Source organism: Ceratotherium simum, chromosome 10 (genome assembly GCF_057802395.1).
Source record: "Ceratotherium simum simum isolate JZ-2026a chromosome 10, ASM5780239v1, whole genome shotgun sequence".
NCBI lineage: Eukaryota > Metazoa > Chordata > Mammalia > Perissodactyla > Rhinocerotidae > Ceratotherium > Ceratotherium simum.
Window position 1 is genome coordinate 49,904,261 of NC_141909.1, and position 12,888 is coordinate 49,917,148.

Consider the following 12,888-nt stretch of genomic DNA (forward strand, 5'->3'; position numbering starts at 1 on the left):
GCAGGGATGGTTTAACATTCGCAAATCAATCAACGTAATACACCACATTAATAAAATGAAGAACAAAAACCACATGATCATCTCAATAGATGCAGAGAAAGCATTTGACAAGATCCAGCATCCATTTATGATAAAAACTCTGAATAAAATGGGTATAGAAGGAAAGTACCTCAACATAATAAAGACCATATATGAGAAACCCACAGCTAATATCATCCTCAATGGTGAAAAACTGAAAGCTATCCCTCTAAGAACAGGAACCAGACAAGGATGCCCACTGTCACCACTCCTATTTAACATAGTATTGGAAGTCCTAGCCAGAGCAATCAGGCAAGAGAAAGAAATAAAAGGGATCCAAATTGGAAAGGAAGAAGTGAAACTGTCACTATTTGCAGATGACATGATTTTATATATAGAAAACCCTAAAGAATCCACCAGAAAACTTTTAGAAGTAATAAACGAATATGGGAAAGTTGCAGGATACAAAATCAACATACAAAAATCAGTTGCATTTCTGTACACTAACAACGAAGTAGCAGAAAGAGAAATTAAGAATACCATCCCATTTACAACTGCAACAAAAAGAATAAAATACCTAGGAATAAACTTAACCAAAGAGGTGAAAGATCTGTACACCGAAAACTATAAAACATTTCTGAAAGAAATTGAAGAAGACACAAAGAAATGGAAAGATATTCCGTGCTCTTGGATTGGAAGAATTAACATAGTTAAGATGTCCATACTTCCTAAAGCCATCTATAGATTCAATGCAATCTCTATCAAAGTTCCAACAACATTTTTCACAGAAATAGAACAAAGAATCCTAAAATTTATATGGAACAACAAAAGACCCCGAATAGCTAAAGGAATCCTAAGAAAAAAGAACAAAGCTGGAGGTATCACTCTCCCTGATTTCAAAATATACTACAAAGCTATAGTAACCAAAACAGCATGGTACTGGCACAAAAATAGACACACAGATCAATGGAATAGAATCGAAAGCCCAGAAATAAACCCACACATCTATGGACAGCTAATCTTTGACAAAGGAGCCAAGAACATACAATGGAGAAAAGAAAGTCTCTTCAACAAATGGTGTTGGGAAAACTGGAGAGCCACATGCAAAAAAATGAAAGTAGACCCTTACCTTACACCATACACAAAAGTTAACTCCAAATGGATTAAAGACTTGAATGTAAGACCTGAAACTGTGAAACTTCTAGAAGAAAACATAGGCAGTACGCTATTCGACATCGGTCTTAGCAACACCTTTTCAAACACCACATCTGACCGGGCAAGAGAAACAATAGAAAAAATAAACAAATGGGACTACATCAAACTAAAAAGCTTCTGCACAGCAAAGGAAACCATCAACAAAACGAAAAGACAACCTAACAATTGGGAGAAGATATTTGCAAACCATACATCTGATAAGGGCTTAATCTCCAAAATATATAAAGAACTCATGCATCTCAACAACAAAAAAACTAACAACCCAATTAAAAAATGGGGAAAAGACCTGAACAGACATTTCCTCAAAGAAGATATACAGATGGCCAACAGACACATGAAAAGATGTTCAAAATCACTAACTGTCAGGGAAATGCAAATCAAAACTACAATGAGATATCACCTCACACCTGTCAGAATGGCTATAATTAACAAGACACGAAACATGTGTTGGAGAGGATGTGGAGAGAAGCGAATTCTCATACACTGCTGGTGGGAGTGCAAACTGGTGCAGCCACTATGGAAAACAGTATGAAGATTCCTCAAAAAATCAAGGGTAGAACTACCATATGATCCAGCTATTCCACTGCTGGGTATTTATCCAAAGAACTTGAAAACACCAATTTGTAAAGTTACATGCACCCCTGTGTTCATTGCAGCGATATTCACAATAGCCAAGACTTGGAAGCAACCTAAGTGCCCATCAAGGGACGAATGGATAAAGAAGATGTGGTATATATACACAATGGAATACTACTCAGCCATAAGGAACGACGAAATCCAGGCATTTGTGACAACATGGATGGACATTGAGGGTATAATGCAAAGTGAAATAAGTCAGAGGGAGAAGGTCAAATACCGTATGATTTCCTTCATTAAGTAGTAGATAATAACAACAATAAACAAACACATAGGGACAGAGATTGGATTGGTGGTTACCAGAGGGGAAGGGGGGAGGGAGGAGGGTGAAAGGGATAATTTGGTACATGTGTGTGGTGATGGGTTGTAATTAGTATTTTGGTGGTGAACATGATGTAATCTATGCAGAAATAGAAGCACAATGATGTACACCTGAAATTTTTACAATGTTATAAATCAATGTTACTGCAATAAACAAAAAATTAAAAAAATATATATAATACAGTAGTGATAACTACAGTCACCATGTTGTACACTAGATCTTCAGAACTTATGCATCTTATGACTGAGTTCAACTTTGTACTTCATTTAAAAATATTTGCCTATTCTAGGTCCTTTAAATTTCTGTATAAAATTTAGCAGTATCTAGGCAAAATTTTAAAAAAAGAGTCTGCTGAAATATTGATTTGGATTGCACTTTATAAATCCATTTGTGGAGAATTGATATTATAAAAATATCAGACTGTCCCATAATTGTTTTGTGGTCTAGATCTCCATTTATTTTTGTCTTTCTTAAGCACTCTTATCAATATTTTGTAGTTTTCAATATAAAAGATCTGCATGTATATTGTTATATTTATCCCAAATTATCTCATGTTTAGTAACAGTATTGTAAACTTTAATTTCTTTCAGGTCTAAGAGTTTGTTTGCTAGAGTATAAAAATGCAATTGATTTTTGTCATGCATATAGATGCCATCACTGCATCTCTTGATAAAGTGTTTTGGGTTTTTTTTTTCTTTGTCTTTTGTGTATCTCATAGCTTTTGATGGAATGCTGGGCAGTGTTTTCAGAAAAATAGTGGAGACTCAGATAAAATTGTATTTGTTATCAGAAATGGGCAAGTCTATTCTTCTGTATGACTATTAAGGTTGGAGGTTAAGTCAATCTAGTCTAGATAACTGAGTTTCTCTTTTGTTATTCCTGTCATTATCTTCAGGTCACCAGAGTCCACAGATACTTTCAGAAGTAAGCTTCTCCTGCCTTGTACTTACCCGGAGCCCTATGGTGCCAAAGGCGTTTACTGAATGTTCCTATTCCACTCTCAGCTGTCAGCAGGCCCACATCCCTGCGTCACAGAGGTGGTCTCTCTCCACGCTCTTGCCCTTTTGCCAAGTGTAGACTGATATTACTTATTTCTTGAGTCCTGACTTGCTGGGGGCAGGGCATTCTCAGTTCTCCTGGTGCAGCCTCAGGATCAGTCAGGCCCTGTGTACCTGTCCTCAGTAATGAGGAGTTCTCAGTTTCCTCACTGTACTCCTTGTGTCAGCCACACTTTGCCATAGGGGTTTGATTGTAATCTTACATGTGTACAGTAGCTTTCATTCATTCTTTGAATGTCCAAATAACCTCTCTGTTCTAATTTTAAATTTAGGATTTCATTTTCGGGTGAAATTTTTGGCTTTTGCATAATATCTGGAAGAAGTGGGAAGTTGTTTCCCCATGTTACAGTGCTCAAAACTGTAGTTCTTTCCTTGCATTTTAAGTATTCACCTTCCATTTGATACTTTTGAGATATTTCTACACTTAAAAAAAATTCTTGGGTCGGCCCGGTGGCTTAGCGGTTAAGTGTGCGCGCTCTGCTGCTGGCGGCCCGGGTTCGGATCCTGGGCGCACACCGATGCACCGTTTCTCCGGCCGTGCTGAGGCCGCGTCCCACTACAGCAACTAGAAGGACGTGCAACTATGACATACAACTATCTACTGGGGCTTTGCGGGAAAAAAAAAAGGAGGAGAATTGGCAATAGATGTTAGCTCAGATCCAGTCTTCCTCAGCAAAAAGAGGAGGATTAGCATGGATGTTAGCTCAGGGCTGATCTTCCTCACAAAAAAAATAATAAATAAATAATTAAAAAAAATTCTTCACTTTATAAATACATACAATTGACTCATACTTCTTCCAAAGTCTTTCTCATTTTATTCATTACATTTATGGCTAAACATCTCAAATAAAAATCACGTTTCTTATACCTCAATGTATTCTTATTCACTCCATTCTTAAAATCTTACATTATGTGTTCTTTGTCCTAATTATGTAGAAATTATTTTTGAAGACCCCTGAAAAGATTTTGCTGTCTAATTTAGTTTTCTCCACTCCTTTGAAACTACTGACTACCACTCAGTTAAATGATTGCCAAATTTGATTATTTTGCTTAATCCTGAGAATCTTCTATTACTTCTTTTTTGTGTGTGTGTGAGGAAAATCATCCCTGAGCTAACATCCTTGCCAATCCTCCTCTTTTTGCTGAGGAAGACTGGCCCTGGGCTAACATCTGTGCCCATCTTGCTCCACTTTATATGGGACGCCGCCACAGCATGGCCTGACAAGTGGTACATCGGTGCGTGCCTGGATCTGAACCCGGGCTGCCAGCAGTGGAGCTCGCGCACTTAACTGCTACGCCCCGGGGCTGGCCTCTTTTATTACTTTTTGACATTTTACATTATGAATCACTCTCTCTTTCTTTAATCTTCTTCTTTCTTGATTTCTATGTAATTCTAAAATCTTGTGTCTTTCCTTCTCTCTCTCTGTTTTTCTCCTAGTCTCTTTTAGTGAAGTATTTCAGATTCATGCTTTTCAAATATTTTCTTTCCCAAAGATGTTTCCTCTTCTAAACTGTCCAAAGTTCTACTAATTATTCTCTTTCCATAGTTTCAAATAATATTCTTATGGACTGAACTCTGCCCCCACCTCCAAAAATTCATGTGTTAAAACCCTAACTCCCAATGTAACTATCTTTGGAGAGAGGGCTTTGAGGAGATAATTAAGGTTAAATGAGGTCATAAGGGTGGAGCCCTAATCTGATAAGACTGGTGTTCTTATAAGAGAAGGCAGATCTCTCTGTTCTCTGTCTCTCTTTGTCTTTCTCTCTCTCTCTCTCTCCACAGAAAGGAAAGTCCCTGATGATACAACAAGAAGGCAGCCATTTGGTAGTCAGAAAGAGAGCTCTCACCAGAAACAGAATCTGTCAGCACCTTGATCTGGGACTTTGAGAAAATAAATGCTGATTGTTCAAGCCATCCAGTCTGGGGCATTTTGTTATGGCTGCTGAGGCAGACTAACAGAAACACCTCAACATAAAGTATTCCATTTCCACATTTCCACACCAAGGACTCTTCAAGAATTTCAGTTATACATAACCATCTGCTCATTATACTTTTGATATATTTATCTATTTCTAAATATTTTCTATTTATTCCTATAGACACGTTTTCTCTCCTCAATTCTTGATTTTTTTGACCGTAATACTACCACTCATAACATATTGGAATATTGACTTTAACCTCTGCCTACTCCCTTATATTTGGTTGTCAAATTTTTTATTCTTTCCCCAAAATGTCTTTTTGCCCATAATTTAACTTGCATTTTCATTGTTAACAGAGATCAGGTCCCTTTTAACTATTACTTATTTGCATTTCTAAATAATCTTATACTAATTCTCCTCAACTTTATTCATTCCTGTTCTCTGTTGTGACATGAATTATACCAATGCACCACTCTGTCAAAAATATTTATTGGATTATCACCAAATATAGAAAACATTCCAAACCTCTTACCTTCATATTTGACATTTTCCATGATCTTATCACCACCTAGCTTTTCCCTTCTCTTCAACTCCCATCTTCTACATGTGTCTTGTCTTCTGTTGAACTAGACTACTAATTTTTCAAACATAACTTTGACTTTTTCTATGTCACTATATTTGCTTATAGTACTCCTAAGTTCTTGCTTACATTCTATTTATTACCTTCTTCACATGTAGTTCACATCTTTATAGGTCCAGCTCAGATAAGCATCTTTTTTTTTTTTGTGAAATTTTTTTTGTCAGTACCATCAGAATCCATATTCACTATTTTTAACACTTATATTATCTTTTAATAACACACATTTTTCCTGCTCCTTAGGACAGGAATTATGCCTAGCATAGTTCCTGGCACAAAAATAGGACTCAATAAATATATTTTGGATTGAATAATGCTTTACAATAGAATTACTTCTGCACATATTTTAACTTCTTTACTAGAATTTTAAATCCTTGACTTTCTGGAATATGGCATTTTATTCAATAATTCATGGCATAAATGTATGGATGAATAATTCATTTCCTTAGCTGATTTTTGTTTTCACTTTTGTCCATTATCTGGAGGCATTTACCAACTTGAGTTTCTTTCAATTTACTCTAGTCTGAAATATCAGAAATATTCAGTCAAAAGTTTCAATTCTAAACACAAGACAATCATTAACCAGATGTTTTATCTTTGTGTATTATAAGTCCTTCAACTCTAAATTCATATGGTTGAAATAGATATTATCGAAGATAATTTATAAAATTAACTCAATCCAATATTTGAGTAAAAGGAAGATACAAGTGATTTTCTGGAATATTTTTAAAATGCCTTTGTGTATATCTATCTTTATTAAGGACTAGTCCCAGTATTTAAAATACAGATAATTATGCATCTGAAAAAATATACCATTTTTCATTATATATCTTTAATGTCTTTATTATCAGTCAAAATGATACAAATTAGACATTATAAACAACTTCAGATTTATTAAGTAAATACAAAGCATCGTAGGATTTCCCTAATTTTCTGAAAGTTTATATCCAAGCAAACCATAGTTCAAATGTTTGTCTTAATGTAACTCAATTGTTGCAACAATTCACAAAATGACATTCAGCTTTCATCAATTTAATATTTTTCCTTTAATTACTAAGATCAACTAAATATTAAAATCTTCATCCAATTAAAATGCCCTTTAAGTCTGACAGCAATCTCCCTCATAATATCAAATTACGTGATAAAATCTCCTAACCAATCTCAAAATAACTACAGAAAAGTGTTTATTTTAAATCACCACTTTCAAGTAAACATTTGGATAAACAGATGGGATTTCGTATCATACTATGAAGGTCAAAACATTTCAGAATCCAAAGGATAACAAATTTTTAAAATGAAGAATCCGCTTCAATGGTTGTCCTTCCTTTATTCCTCCACAAGTTTTATTTTCAATTTATGACAAACTATGCTTTAATTATGGTGTTGAAATTTGACAGACAAAAAAAAAAGATTTGTCTTAAGGAGATAAAATCCATATAAACAAATAGATTAGTGATTATCTGTATATTTAAAACTTATAATTTTGACAACTTCTGCTAGTATACCAATGTGTATATTTCAGTCAATAAATTAGGGCTAGAGTTACTAAGCAAAGCTTGTTGGTAATTAAACATCCAATTTATGAATATATATAAATATTATAATTGTGTCATTGCAGAGTAAATAAGACACTATGGACTGTTTATATGCCCAATAACTGATTTTCCAGTCATATTAGAACTTTCATCTCATATTGTTTTAATGATTAATTTCTACTATTTAAATTTATAATCTTGCTGCTATACTTTTATTATTAAAATAAATCACAGTATATTGAATTTATATTCTCTAAATTTAATATTAACAAAGAATGATAAAAATCTTATTTACAATCTGTCCTAAGATTTAAAAATCAATTTTATAAGTAAAAAGAATATAATTAAGAAGCAGTTGTTTTTGCAAATAGTGAAATATCTTTCTTTGATTTCCTAAATCTTGCTTATTTCCTTTCCTTATTTCCTAAATCTTGCTTGTTTTCCTTATTTGCTTGCTTATTTCCAAGTACCTATGGCCATACTTGACTGAAACTTTGCAGACAAGACAATAACTCTTTTTCATTATATCAGATACCTTAGGATTTCATATAGCTGTCTGAGATAAGATAAAGATAAACTTTAAAGATAAGATAAACTTCATAAAGTAGCTAATTTGTACATTTAATTTCAGTTAAATGCTCAGGTTTTTTAGGTTAATCCACTATTTCCACTGTTTTATTCCTTTAAACTTAGAAATAGAATCTCAAACTTTTGTTTTAAAATATATTCTGAATTTGTTAGAGGTGAATGAAGTGGGCATAGCAAAGAATATTATATTACAACCAAAATCCAATCCATTTGTCGATATTTTTAAAGTAGATGAGAACCAAGATGCATACTTAGTGTCCAATCTGAATCATTTTTAAGTGAATAAATTATAGCTGAATATTTCTTTTTATTTTTTCTTTTGTGAGGAGATCAGCCCTGGGCTAACATCTGCCAATCCTCCTCTTTTTTTTTTTTTTGCTGAGGAAGACTGGCCATGGGCTAACATCTGTGCCCATCTTCCTCCACTTTATATGGGACGCCGCCACAGCATGGCCTGACAAGCGGTGCATCAGTGCGAGCCTGGGATCCGAACCGGCGAAACCTAGGCCACCACAGTGGAGCGCACGCATTTAACCGCTTGCGCCACCGGGCCGACCCCAATAGCTGAATATTTCTATTCCCCTCAAAAAGTTATGACTAGTATATTTCTAAAATACCTACTCTTATTTTTGCTTTTAAGTCATTGGTTGTAACAATTAATATATATTTCTCTTTCACATACACATTGCTATCAGAATTTCTGGAGTCATTTCCAGTTATTGATATACAAAGCATCTCAATAGTTCCTAAACTGTCATAAGGGTTATATAATAATACACATTTTAATATCTTAGATATAACAGTTGCAGCATATGATATCCAATACTCTCAAGTTTTCTGATCTCCTTGATAAACAATGATCATTTTGAAGCAGTTGGAATAACTCATGTTTTATAAATAATATTTCATTTAATTCCTATAACAGTATTATAAAGTAGGTATTATTACTTCACAAATGAGATAACCTAACACTAAAAAAGAGGAAAAAACTAACATAACGTGGCACAGCAAGTAATTGACAGAACACAGACTTTCCTTTATATGATGACAAAGCTGGTGCTTTCAACCTCCATGCACATCTTAGAGACACTCCAAAATAGAAATGCAAATGCTACCAAGCCATGCAAGTCTCTATTTGAGGTCTGTATTTCAGAGAATCTTGATTCTTCTATATACTGACTTAACAAATCTACCTATTTTCCCAAATAACAAATATTAGAACATTTAGCAAAACTTAAGTTTATAAATGCTCAGAGCAGTTTCAAATTCCCTATGTCAACTTGGTCTACCACTCTAATAGCTAGCCATCTCCTCACCAGAACTCTACCAGACATTACTACTACTATAAAAGATGTTCAATCTAAAGCCAAAATAGCACATTTGTCTCCAAAAATAATTACAGAAAATATGATGCATTTAAAATAATTAATTAAACAGGCATATTGTTTGTACAAACATTATTCCAAAAATTACTTTATCTGAAGTCATCTAACTTTTAATACAATCAGTGTGAAATGTAAAAATGCTATCTGTATTATGAATAAATCAATGCACTGAATGTTTCTGATGACTGTGCATTTGTATGGGTTTCTTTTAAAAAATATTAAAGTATGCTTTCAGAAAATGCACGTAGTGTCATTAGTTTGAAACCCAGTGGATTTTCTTAAACTGAATAAATCCAAGTAAACAGAATCCTGATAAAAGCAGGACAATCCGCGCTGGAGAGGTCCTATCCCCTTTGATTCTTTCCAGTCATTAGCCCTCAGCGATAGCACTATCATGACTTACAAAAGCATAGATGTTTTATCTGATTTTATATAAAAGGATATAATCTCTTTTGAACCCGTCTTCTTTGATTCAGTGTTAAGTTTGTGAGATTTGTTTTGCAGTGGGGTCATGGGCACAGAACACTAACACCACACGCTGCAGATATAACAGCTTTTGCAGGGGAGGGGAGGGGAGCTTAAAAAGCAGAGAAATAACAGAGTGTCACCAATCCCCCTAACTGACTGTTCCACGGTAGTGGTTGGGCAGAGATGGTTCACGTGCACCATGATCATGGTTCTGGCTAAAAGAAACTTGAGGCGGGAAATAATCCAAGAATGAGAGCAAGCCCCACACAGACATTAGAGTAGATGTATGTAAATTAGTGGCCTAATAAGACTTTCGGCAGGCAACACCTAGTTTTTCTAAGTAACAAGAAATATATCACTGGATCTCTTGATCAGAAACAGCATTACGGAGTGTGTATACTGACATCAAGGACTGCATTCTGAGGTCCTGGAAACAACTCTACCAGCAAAGAATGCTGACATTAGTTCAGCTGGCCCAGCTCTCTGCTAAGCAACCAAAAAGAGAAAGAAATGAGGCTCTGGGGCTATCTAGGTTTGTCTCTCATTATCTATCTTGTTCTGTGTAGTTGTATATTGCTCATTCTCAATGCCGGGTAGCATACACTCTTGTGTTACTATAAAACCATTTATTTATTCATTCTACTGTTGATGGATAGTTCAGATATTTATAGTTTTGGATTTTTAGTGTTGTTAAGAACATTTTAATACATGTGTTTTGGTTAATCTGTATATACATTTATATTGGACTTTTGGGAGTATAATTCGTAGTCAAAGTGTGTGCACCAATTCAGGTTTTGTTAAATAATGTCAGAGACTTTCTCCAAGCAGTTGGAGTAATCTAGATTCTACCAGCAGTAAATGAAAAGTCCAATGGGTCCACATCCTCTCCAACACTTGATATTTTCTGCCTCTTTCATTATATCCATTGTGTTGACCGTGCAGAGCCATCGAATTATGATGACTAATGAAGTTGATCATCTTTTTTCATATGTTTGTCAGCCATTTGGATATTTTCTTTTGTGAATTGATTGTTCAAGCCTCTTTTCCTCCAATGTTCTATTATTTTTTATAGTTTTCTTATTGATTTTTAGGATTTTTAAAAATGTGTACTGGAGATGAGTCCTTTATTGGATATCTAGAGCGAGTATTTTCTTCAACTCTGGGGCTTTTTCTTTGTACTCTGTTGATGGCTTATTTTTGAATAACATGTTTAAATATATAATTTTATATATTTTATATAAGATTGTATGTGTAATTTAAGTTATATGAGACATCTAAATCAATGCAGTTTGATTTATCATTTTATTTTATTTTACTATATTTTTGAGGAAGATTGGCCCTGAGCTAACAGCTGTTGCCAATCTTTCTCCTTTTCTTCCCAAAGCCGCAGTATATACTTGTATGCCCTAGTTGTAGGTCTTTCTAGTTTACGTGGGATGTCACCTCAGCGTAGCTTGATGAGCAGTGAGTAGGTCCACGCCCAGGCTCAAAAGCGGAGAACCCCGGGCCTCCAAAGCAGAGCGTGCGAAATTACCTGCTACACCACCGGGCCAGGCCCTATTTTATTTTATTGTTAGTCTTATCTAAGAAATCTTTCCAAACAATGAAGATATATCATTTTCTCTTAGAAGATTTTTTTCTTTCATGTTTAGTATGAAAGTATCTGAAATTGTTTTTCTTCTTTTTCCTTTGTTTTTAGTATGAGTGTGTGTGTATGATACGTAGTAATTTTCAAAATTCCTATTTTTTCATATAAATAGCCAATTTACCCAGCATCATTTATTGAAAAGGCCATAAATATGATAACTGTATAAATTTTAGAGACTTATTCTGAAGTCTGTAATTTGTTCTTTTTTCACCTTTGCACCAATATAATACTTTCTTAATTACTATACTTATAAAAATATTAAAATATTAGTATGATTCCTTCAGCTTTGTTCTTCAAAATTGTCTTGGTTATTCTGAGTTATTTTCATTTTTGTATAATTCAAAACCAGCCTGTCAATTTCTCCAAAAAATGTTAGGATTTCTAACTGGACTGCCATGGAATATATGTCTATTGAGGTTAATTGACATTTTCGTAATATTGAGTATTCAAGTCCATGAATGTGGTGAATTCTTCCACATATTCAGATCTTTTAATTTCTTTCAACAGTATCTTATGGTTTCCAAAGTAGAAGCTTCTCACATCTTCCTTTAGATTTGTTGTTGTTGTTTTTTAGGTGTTTAATAAACCTAATATTTTAATCCAGTTTCTAATTAGTTGGCATGTAAAAATAGAATAGATTTTTTCCAAAACTTTGACTTTGTAATCTTATGAAACTTACTTATTAAAATAGTAGTTTTCTGAATCTTTTGAAGGATTATGTTATCTGTGAGTGATGACAGTTTTAGTTCTTCCTTCTCTTGGAATCCTATTGGTCAATGTTGAATATAACTTGTGGTAGTGGACATATTTGTCGTGTTTTTGGTTTTGTTTTGTTTTTACCGCAGTTAGTATTTCAGTACAAAGTGTGATAGCTGTAAGTTCTTTCTTATACCCATTGTTAGATTACAGAAATTTCCCTCTTCTAATTTCTTGAGACTTCTTATGTTAACTGAATATTAATTTTTTCAAATGCTTTTTTTTTGCAGCTATTAAAATGAGTATTTTTTCCTCTTCTGTTTGTATTTGACTTGGATTTTTAAATTTTCAATTGTTAAATAAATCTTTCATTTTTGGAATAAATCCCATTTTGTTATTTTTGTCATGGTGTATTCACTGGATTTTATTTGCACTGTTTTCTGTAGGATTGTGCATACTGTATTCATGAAAAAATAGGTCTGTAATTTTCCTTTCATATAATGTTCTCAGGTTTTGGTATCAAATAAATGCTGACTTCATAAAACAATTAAGAAGCATTCACATTTCTCCTTTCCGGGGAAAGTTTTTATAAGCTTGTTAGTATTTGTTTCCTTTAATATGATAAGTAAGTCACAAGAAAATCAGATAGAGGGGAGACCTGATTAGCTCTATCAATGTGTTATGCCAGGTCAAGGCAGTGTTTCAGTTTCAGTTTCAGTAAGATTTAAACCATTTCTGGGTCTCCCTTGTTTCTTGTGTGTG